We start from the raw sequence: 7677 nt of genomic DNA on the forward strand, positions 1-7677 counted from the left end.
CCAGAATGTTTCAGGCCCCTCAGAAATACATTGTGTTGGTATGTTTAAAATATCCACAGATATCTCTAACGAAAGACGCCATCTTAAGAAATGGCACTGGAGTCCAAATCATGAATGTACCACGAGGGTAGATTGAAAAATGTTACAACTGTGTTTTATCCCGGAGTCTTACTTCTAATTCATTGCCCATAGTTCTTATGTGATAGTGCCTACTACGGTTAATCACAATTGGTACAGAACAGCAAGCAGACAGGCTTGGGATTACATCAAGAGAAAATTAGAAAAAGAGGTTTGTTGGATTCCTCATTGCTGAAGTTCTAGAAGCTATGGCAACTATTCAGGTTACTGGCCGTTTCAGCTTCAGCTCGAACAGAATCTATTCAGACTGCTCATTTCACAGATCACCTAGCCAAAAATGTATCACGACCCCTTAAAGCACAAATTAATATAGATAATGAGTCGAAAGAAGAACTAAACTTAATGGAACAATCATTGATATCTTTAGGGGATTGTCTACACAATCTGGAAAGTCGATTACAACTAGCATGCAACTACCTAGATCTACTCATGAATGTGTAACTCGATCGAAGTGGGATCATGATACCACCAATGGGACAAGGGACAGAATAAATAGAGCTACCCATAATCCCAACCTGACTTAGAATATCTCTCATTTAGCTTCTTTAACGGGAGCATTGACAGAAAGTCCTGCCCTCTGGAATTGATCCCGAGAGTGTAGCAAACCAAATATTTGAGTGATTTCAAAAGGTAAATCTTGTCAATTCTATGCTTTTCCATGTTGTTACTCTCCCACGTGTCCTCCTTGTACTTACTGCCTTAGTCCCTTTTGCTCTCTGGTGTATTTGTCAATCATGGTCATCTATGGGAACTGAGCTTCATATGCTTCTGCTCATGAAAAAAAAAAAAAAAAAAAAGGGGAGGGTGGGTGAGGTGGGGGCGAGAGGTACTGAATAAGTCCATGTAGTGTAAGAGTCTGTTGGCTCACCTTCTCCCCTGACAAGGAAGGAGAGACATGCTGGGGAGAAACTGAAGATGATCTTGGTGAAGAATGCATGTAACAGGAACGAGGAACCACCAACTAACTATACACTTTAGGAATCTGTTACAATGAGGACATTGTTACTGCTACTTCAAGGTATTTATGCCTGGTGGAGATAATCACCTTGTTATTGCTAGTTACTGTTTAAAGTGAATGTCAGACTGAAATGTCAAAGTATGTTTCATTAAGCAGAGGGCCTCCTGGAGCCATGCAACACTAACTTAATTCTGGTGTCACTGCAACATTAGCTTAATTCTGGTGTCAATGCAACACTGGCTTAAAGAGTGTATAAACTCTGGCTCTCGGATCAATAAATGGACTGTTTGGATAGGCTCCCTCCTAGCACGTGTGTTTCATTTTCACACTCATCTTATTCCTGGGAGCTGGCCTCCAAGAAGGGAGGGCTTTCCAGGTTTTTCTGAGAGCCTCCTACTCATCATTTCCCATAGAACAGGAACATTCCATCTCAACCACATATGACAATTTATTCAATCATTCCCCGTGTGATGGGCATCCTCTGTTTCCAATTCTTTTTCCTAAAAAGAGAGCTGCTAGAAATATTTTTGTACATATTTTTTTTTTCCTTAAAGAAAAATAAAATCTCTTTTGGGATCCATGTCCACTTGTGGTATTGTTAGGTCAAAGGACATGTATGTTTTTATCGTCTTTTAGGGATAGTTGATATGTTTTACTCATTTATCAATTGGGGAATGCCTTTTTTTAAAATATAAGTTTGACTCAGTTCCCTACATAATTGAGAAAGGAAGTCTTCCTCAGAGCAAATTGTGTTCTCAATTGCTCTTGTTATTTCTCTCTCTCTGTCTCTAGGTCTGTCTCTTCTCTGTCTCTCTCTCTGTCTCTGTCTCTCTGTCTGTCTCTCTGTCTCTCTCTCTCTCCCTCTCTCTGTCTGTCTGTCTCTGTCTCTGTCTCTCCTCTGTCTCTGTCTGTCTGTCTGTCTGTCTCTCTCTCTCTCTCCTTTCACCAAACCCTCCAAAAAAAGCATTTTGATTTGGTACTGACTACCCCTGTCCCCAATATGTCTTCTCAATCACCCTCCCTGTGCCCCATATGCCCTTCTCCTCCTGTTTTCCTTCAGGGTAAGATAGAACCCATATTTAATGTACATGTTATTTACTGTTTGAATCAAACCTGGACCTAATGTTCCACTCAGGCTGAAGTGAACTCTGGCTGGTAATCAATTAATGATAGAAGAATTTTCTAATGAGAGGTGGGCCTATTAGAATACATAAAAGGCTGGATTATGGTGCTAATTCCGATCATGCGCATCAGAGACAAAAACAGCCTCCTGTGAAACAGGAGCACCTCCTCCCCAGGTAATCGATCAATGAGCAATGAATGAGGGCAGGAAGAATCCATCTTCGTGAACTGAGCTGAAAACATCGACAGTACAACCAAAGTCTCAAAGAAAAAAGTGAAGATCCCACATAAGCCCAACGAGAATTCCTAGAAGACCCAGAGACAGTGATTTAGAGACAGAGAGACAGACAGAGAGAGGAGGTGCAATCCCGTGACAGAAAGTTTGTGTTATTTCCCAAATGTATCAATCTGAGACGCTGGGTAGTGGTGCATCTAGATCACAGGGACCGTGCGTGCGTGAGAACTGGATTCGATGAGGCCCTTGCACCAGTTGTCCTCACCAACTCTCCTCCAATCCCTGAAGTGCAGTCAGTGGCAAGCAAAAAAATCAAGAAAAATTGTTGCTTTCCCCCAGAAGGAACGCTTCATGCTGTGTGGGGTAATGCCCAGGCAAATGCAATTACTCTCACCAGGAAGGCGATAAGAAGACTGCTCACCTGTAAGGGAAAAGGGTAAATTCTCGACAGCTCTTTTTTTCTCGTACGCAAAATGATCCCCGGGGGGAAGTGCACCGTTCCCAGAAGTACTGCAATACTGGGTCGATGCGCGGAGTGGACGGAGCAAGCTCCTATTCCATCTCCCAAGATCAAAAATCCATTTAATATATTGTCCTCAGATAGAGGACGTATCAGATATTAAACTGATAAGAACAGATACTACACTTGATCTTAGCCAAAAGGCCGAGAAGCGATAACCACCTGCTCCCGACCTCCCCTCGCCCTTCCCCACAGCACCCTTTTCCACTCGCGCCCACTGCAAAAACGCTGACCCGGCCTCCACCGCCCTGCTCTACCTGCCTACACCCGACAAAACCGCGGCCAGCCTTGACCCGACCACACCAGCGCCTAGAAGCACGCCACAAAACCGACCTTGGCCACGTTTGGCCGCTTTCTTGGGGCAACAAGACACTTTCCCGCGGCCCACAAACCCTTGCCTACCGGCCTGCTCAACATTTGCATAACTCTCCACCCTCCCGCGCTTTCCCTTTCCCTTTCCCCAGGACTTCCCCTCCCCCCTCCTCCCTTTCTTCTTCAAAGCCCTTCTAAAGCGAAACCCAGCCGGCCGGAAGAGGCGCCAGGGCCCTCTGCTTCCCTGGATCCAGAACCGGCACTTCTCCGACGTCCTGAAGTCCTCCCTCACGGGCTTCTTTAAAGGCCCCACCGCCTGGTCAAAACCCTGGCAAGAGGGAGAGAGGGGGAGAAGCAAGCGAGCATTTACAGGTAGAGGAATATTCTGGGGGCAGAGGGAATAAGTGAGAGGAACAAACCACTCCGCTTCCCCTCCCAAAAACCCATTTCACTTTTAGTGCTCGGTTAGATGACCTAGCAGGTTTTCGAGCGACAAGCACGGCCGAATCCCTTCAGAACAGACCTGCCAAGTCTTTGTCATCATCAATAATCCTGGAGAGCAGCGACTTGTCTTTTGCCCCTCATTTAATCGCCACCGTTTAGCACAGCCTTGCCCCAGAGCAGGCCGATTCATCAGCGTTTCTCATCTGATGTTAACTGTGCTTTGTTGGATGGCTTTCTGATGACAAGATGAGAGCTGGATGGGAAATTTGACATTCCAACCCAAGACTCAAAAGGAGCCCACAAAGGCGTGATGAGTGAGAAATCTTGAAGACGGTACAAGTAAGGATAGTGTCATCAACAAGGAAGCTAGAAGGAGAGGAATTGAGTGAGACAGAGTGAGGCACTTAGGATGAGACGATCTCAAAAGAAAAATGGAAAGGTGAGAAGCAATAGGCAGGCTCACGCTCTCTGACCTGGTTCAAGAAGGGAAGAATAAACATACATCCGGCATAGAAGTTCATCTTCCATTTCTAATCATAAGAAAAAAATGCCCTAAATCCCTATGGATTAGACACATGCAAATTAAGACAACTCTGAGGTACCACTACACACCTCTCAGATTGGTCAAGATGATAGGAAAAGATAATGATAAATATTGGATGGGATGTGGGAAAACGGGGACTCTACGTTGTTGGTGGAGTTGCGAACTGATCCAATCTTACTGGAGAGCAATTTGGAACTGCCCAAAGAGCTATCAGACCGTGCACACACTTTGATCCGGCAGGGTCTCTCCTGGCTCTGTATCCCAAAGAGATAAATAAAAATATTTTTAAAATATCACATATATATAAAAGGCGAAAGGCCCAACATGTGCAAAAATGCTTGTAGCAGACCTTTTTGTAGTAGCAAGGAATTGAAGGATGTCCATCAGCTGGGCAATGGCTAAGTTATGGTATAGGTATGGTATGGAATATGATTGTTCTTTAAGAAACGGTCAGCAAGATGATTTCAGAAAGTCCTGGAGAGACTACATGAACTGATTGATTATAAGTGAAATGAGCAGAACCAAGTGAGCATCATACCCAGCAACAACGAGACAATGGGATGATCAGCTCTGGTGGACTTGCTCTTTTTTTTTGGGGGGGGGCTGGGGGCTGGGGTTAAGTGACTTGCGCAGGGTCACACAGCTAGGAAGTGTTAAGTGTCTGAGACCAGATTTGAACTCGGGTCCTCCTGAATTCAGGGCTGGTGCTCTATCCACTGCGCCACCTGGCTAGGACTTGCTCTTTTCAAAACTGAGATGATTCAGGCCAAATCCAGTGGACTCGTGATGGAGAGAGCCATCTCCATCCACAAAGAAATCTGTAGGGACTGAATGTGGATCACAACACAGCATTTGTACCTCTGTTTTTGTTTGCTTGCTTTTCTTTCTTTCTCACTTTTCCCCCATTTTGATCTGACTTTTCTTGTGTAACAGGATAAATATGGAAGTATGTATATAAATACACAGGTTTAAGAAAAGAAAGGACAGAAAAAAAGGAGGGAGAGAGAGCGAGCAATCAAGAGAGCCAGCAATTCATCTTGTGCAATAGGAGATAAGAGAAAGGGGGTGGGATAGGAGGAAGAGTGACCTAAGGAAGGGAGTGGTCAGAAGCAAATGCACTTTTGTGGATGGGACAAGATGAAAGAAAAAGAAAAATGAGAAGAGAATAGGGTGGGGCAAGTGTAGAGTGAATGTGAGTGGGATGAACTCGTTGATAAAATAGAAGTATAAGAGAATGGATTAAAGACCAGAATGCGCTTCATATAAATTCATATAAAATTCCCATACATCTTGCCCGAACAAGAAAGCACTACAATAAATATGTTTGTGCCTCCTTTGTATCTTTTGCCCTTTTCTTGGATCTCTTTGGGATGCAGACCTAGAAGTGGTATTGTGGGTGCAAGTTTTGGTCAACAGCTTGGTTGCCCTCTGGGCATAATTCTCCAGAATGTCCATACTCCTTTGTCAGCTGCCTTCACTCCTGCCGGGTCCCGATAATCCCTTCCTGCCACGCGGGGGAGAATTTCGCGCTCGGTAACACGTCGATGTGGATAAAAATTTCCGCTGCAGCAGCCACTTTTCTGGTCCGATTCAGCAATTGGCTGGATGGCAGAGAAGAGGAGATAAGATAGCGCTTTCGAAGTTCTGACCTGACCAAGCCCCAGGTTTAAGGGTTTGAAACGAAAGAGTCGTTTCTTTGCTGGGCAGAAGGAACATGAAGACAAACAAAAAGACAAATGAGGGTGTAGGAAGCAACAGCGGCCAAAAACGCGATAAGGTTGGAGCAGGATGGAACAGGATAACTCACTTTGGTGCAGAGATAAAGGAATGTTTCAAATAAAAGATAAGGATTATAATCTCCTTCCTTTTCTTTGAACGCCGAAATCAGGGGAGAGCGCGAACGCAGTCCCCCACTATCACAAATTATGCAGTCGAGTTTCCCGCATTTGGGGAAATCGCAGGGGTCAGCTCATCCGGAGTGCAATGGAGAAGCCTCGCCCTGGGGAAACCACCTTCGTGATCATGGAATCACCCCTGCCAGGTAAGTATGCTCAAATACACCACGCTCCAGCGCTCCCTGCACACACACACACTCTAAGCACAGGCTCACTCGAGCGGCGCTCCCAGATCCATCACACACGCTCCACACACAAAAGCCACGCGCACACGCAACCCTCCGGCCTCCTCCACCTCGCCTTCGCCCCTCAGAACTTAAGAAAATACACCTTTCCCACGCGCGCTAGCGGGTTTTTTTTTTTTTTTACTTTAGGGAAAACACCTACCCGAGACTCCTCATCTGCATAACGCTTTGGCCCTTACTGACGTCACTCACTTCATCTGCTCTACAGGAGACCGCCCTCTATTATTGAGGGATAGCCGAACTTAGAAAAGCCAGGGATTGGGAACTGACGCCGGGCTAGGGCGTTTCCTCCCCTTCCGAGGGACTCACCGGGGGCTGGCCTTGCTTCTGCTTTTGTTCTGGTTCTGTGTTGGACCCGAGCCTGTCAGAATTCACACCTCCACAGGAATTGGCTCCTTCAAGTCCATGCAGGCCTTTTCCAACCTCCCCAACCCCAATCATTGTTTCTATCATTTAAAAGAATGCTTTATGTTCGGGCCATGTTAATAACAGAGGGGTTGCTTTTGTTTTTCAAGTTTATGGCTTTGGGCAAAGACGGAACAGTCCTTTTTCGTGCCATTTTTGTCTGTGCCTGTGCCTGTGTCTCTGCACAGAATGTCTGTGTCATGTCTGTTTTCTGAGCCACAGTTTGTTGCCTGGAAAGATTTCCTAACATCCTTGACTCCCACTTTAAAAGCCTGACATTTTCCTCTGGACCCCAGTTCTAATAAAATTAGCTAATTAAAATTATAGAACTGCTAAAATAACATCTTAGCAGATTCTCACGGTTTTGAGAGACATTATTAAGAAGTCTGGCAATTAAAAGGTTTGTGGCAGCTCTTTTCGTAGTGGCTAGAAACTGGAAGATGAATGGATGTCCATCAATTGGAGAATGGTTGGGTAAATTATGGTATATGAAGGTTATGGAATACTATTGTTCTATAAGAAATGACCAGCAGGAGGAATACAAAGAGGTTTGGAGAGACTTACATCAACTGATGCTGAGTGAAATGAGCAGAAGCATGAGATCACTATACACTTTAACCACGATACTGTATGAAGATATATTCTGATGGAAGTGGACATCTTCAACATAGAGAAGCTCCAATTCAGTTCCAGTTGATCAATGATGGACAGAAAAAGCTACACCCAGAGAAGGAACACTGGGAAAAGAGTGTAAACTGTTTGCACTATTATCTATCTACCCAGGTTACTTATAACTTCGGAATCCAAGTCTTACCGTGTAACAAGAAATTTGTAACAAGAAATTTGGTTTTACACACAT

The 7677-nt window shown here is 44.8% G+C and overlaps 2 non-coding genes across 2 annotated transcripts; both read right to left on the reverse strand.

The window, feature by feature from the left end:
- Nucleotides 1–2938: 2938 nt before the first annotated feature.
- Nucleotides 2939–3129, reverse strand: LOC141565310 (U2 spliceosomal RNA). Its single transcript, XR_012488983.1, has one exon. It is a non-coding gene; the product is annotated as a U2 spliceosomal RNA (small nuclear RNA).
- Nucleotides 3130–6158: 3029 nt separating this feature from the next.
- LOC141565286 (U1 spliceosomal RNA) lies at nucleotides 6159–6322 on the reverse strand. Its single transcript, XR_012488962.1, has one exon. It is a non-coding gene; the product is annotated as a U1 spliceosomal RNA (small nuclear RNA).
- Between the last annotated feature and the right edge of the window lie 1355 nt (nucleotides 6323–7677).

The sequence above is a fragment of the Sminthopsis crassicaudata genome, chromosome 3, assembly GCF_048593235.1.
Source record: "Sminthopsis crassicaudata isolate SCR6 chromosome 3, ASM4859323v1, whole genome shotgun sequence".
Taxonomy (NCBI): Eukaryota; Metazoa; Chordata; class Mammalia; order Dasyuromorphia; family Dasyuridae; genus Sminthopsis; species Sminthopsis crassicaudata.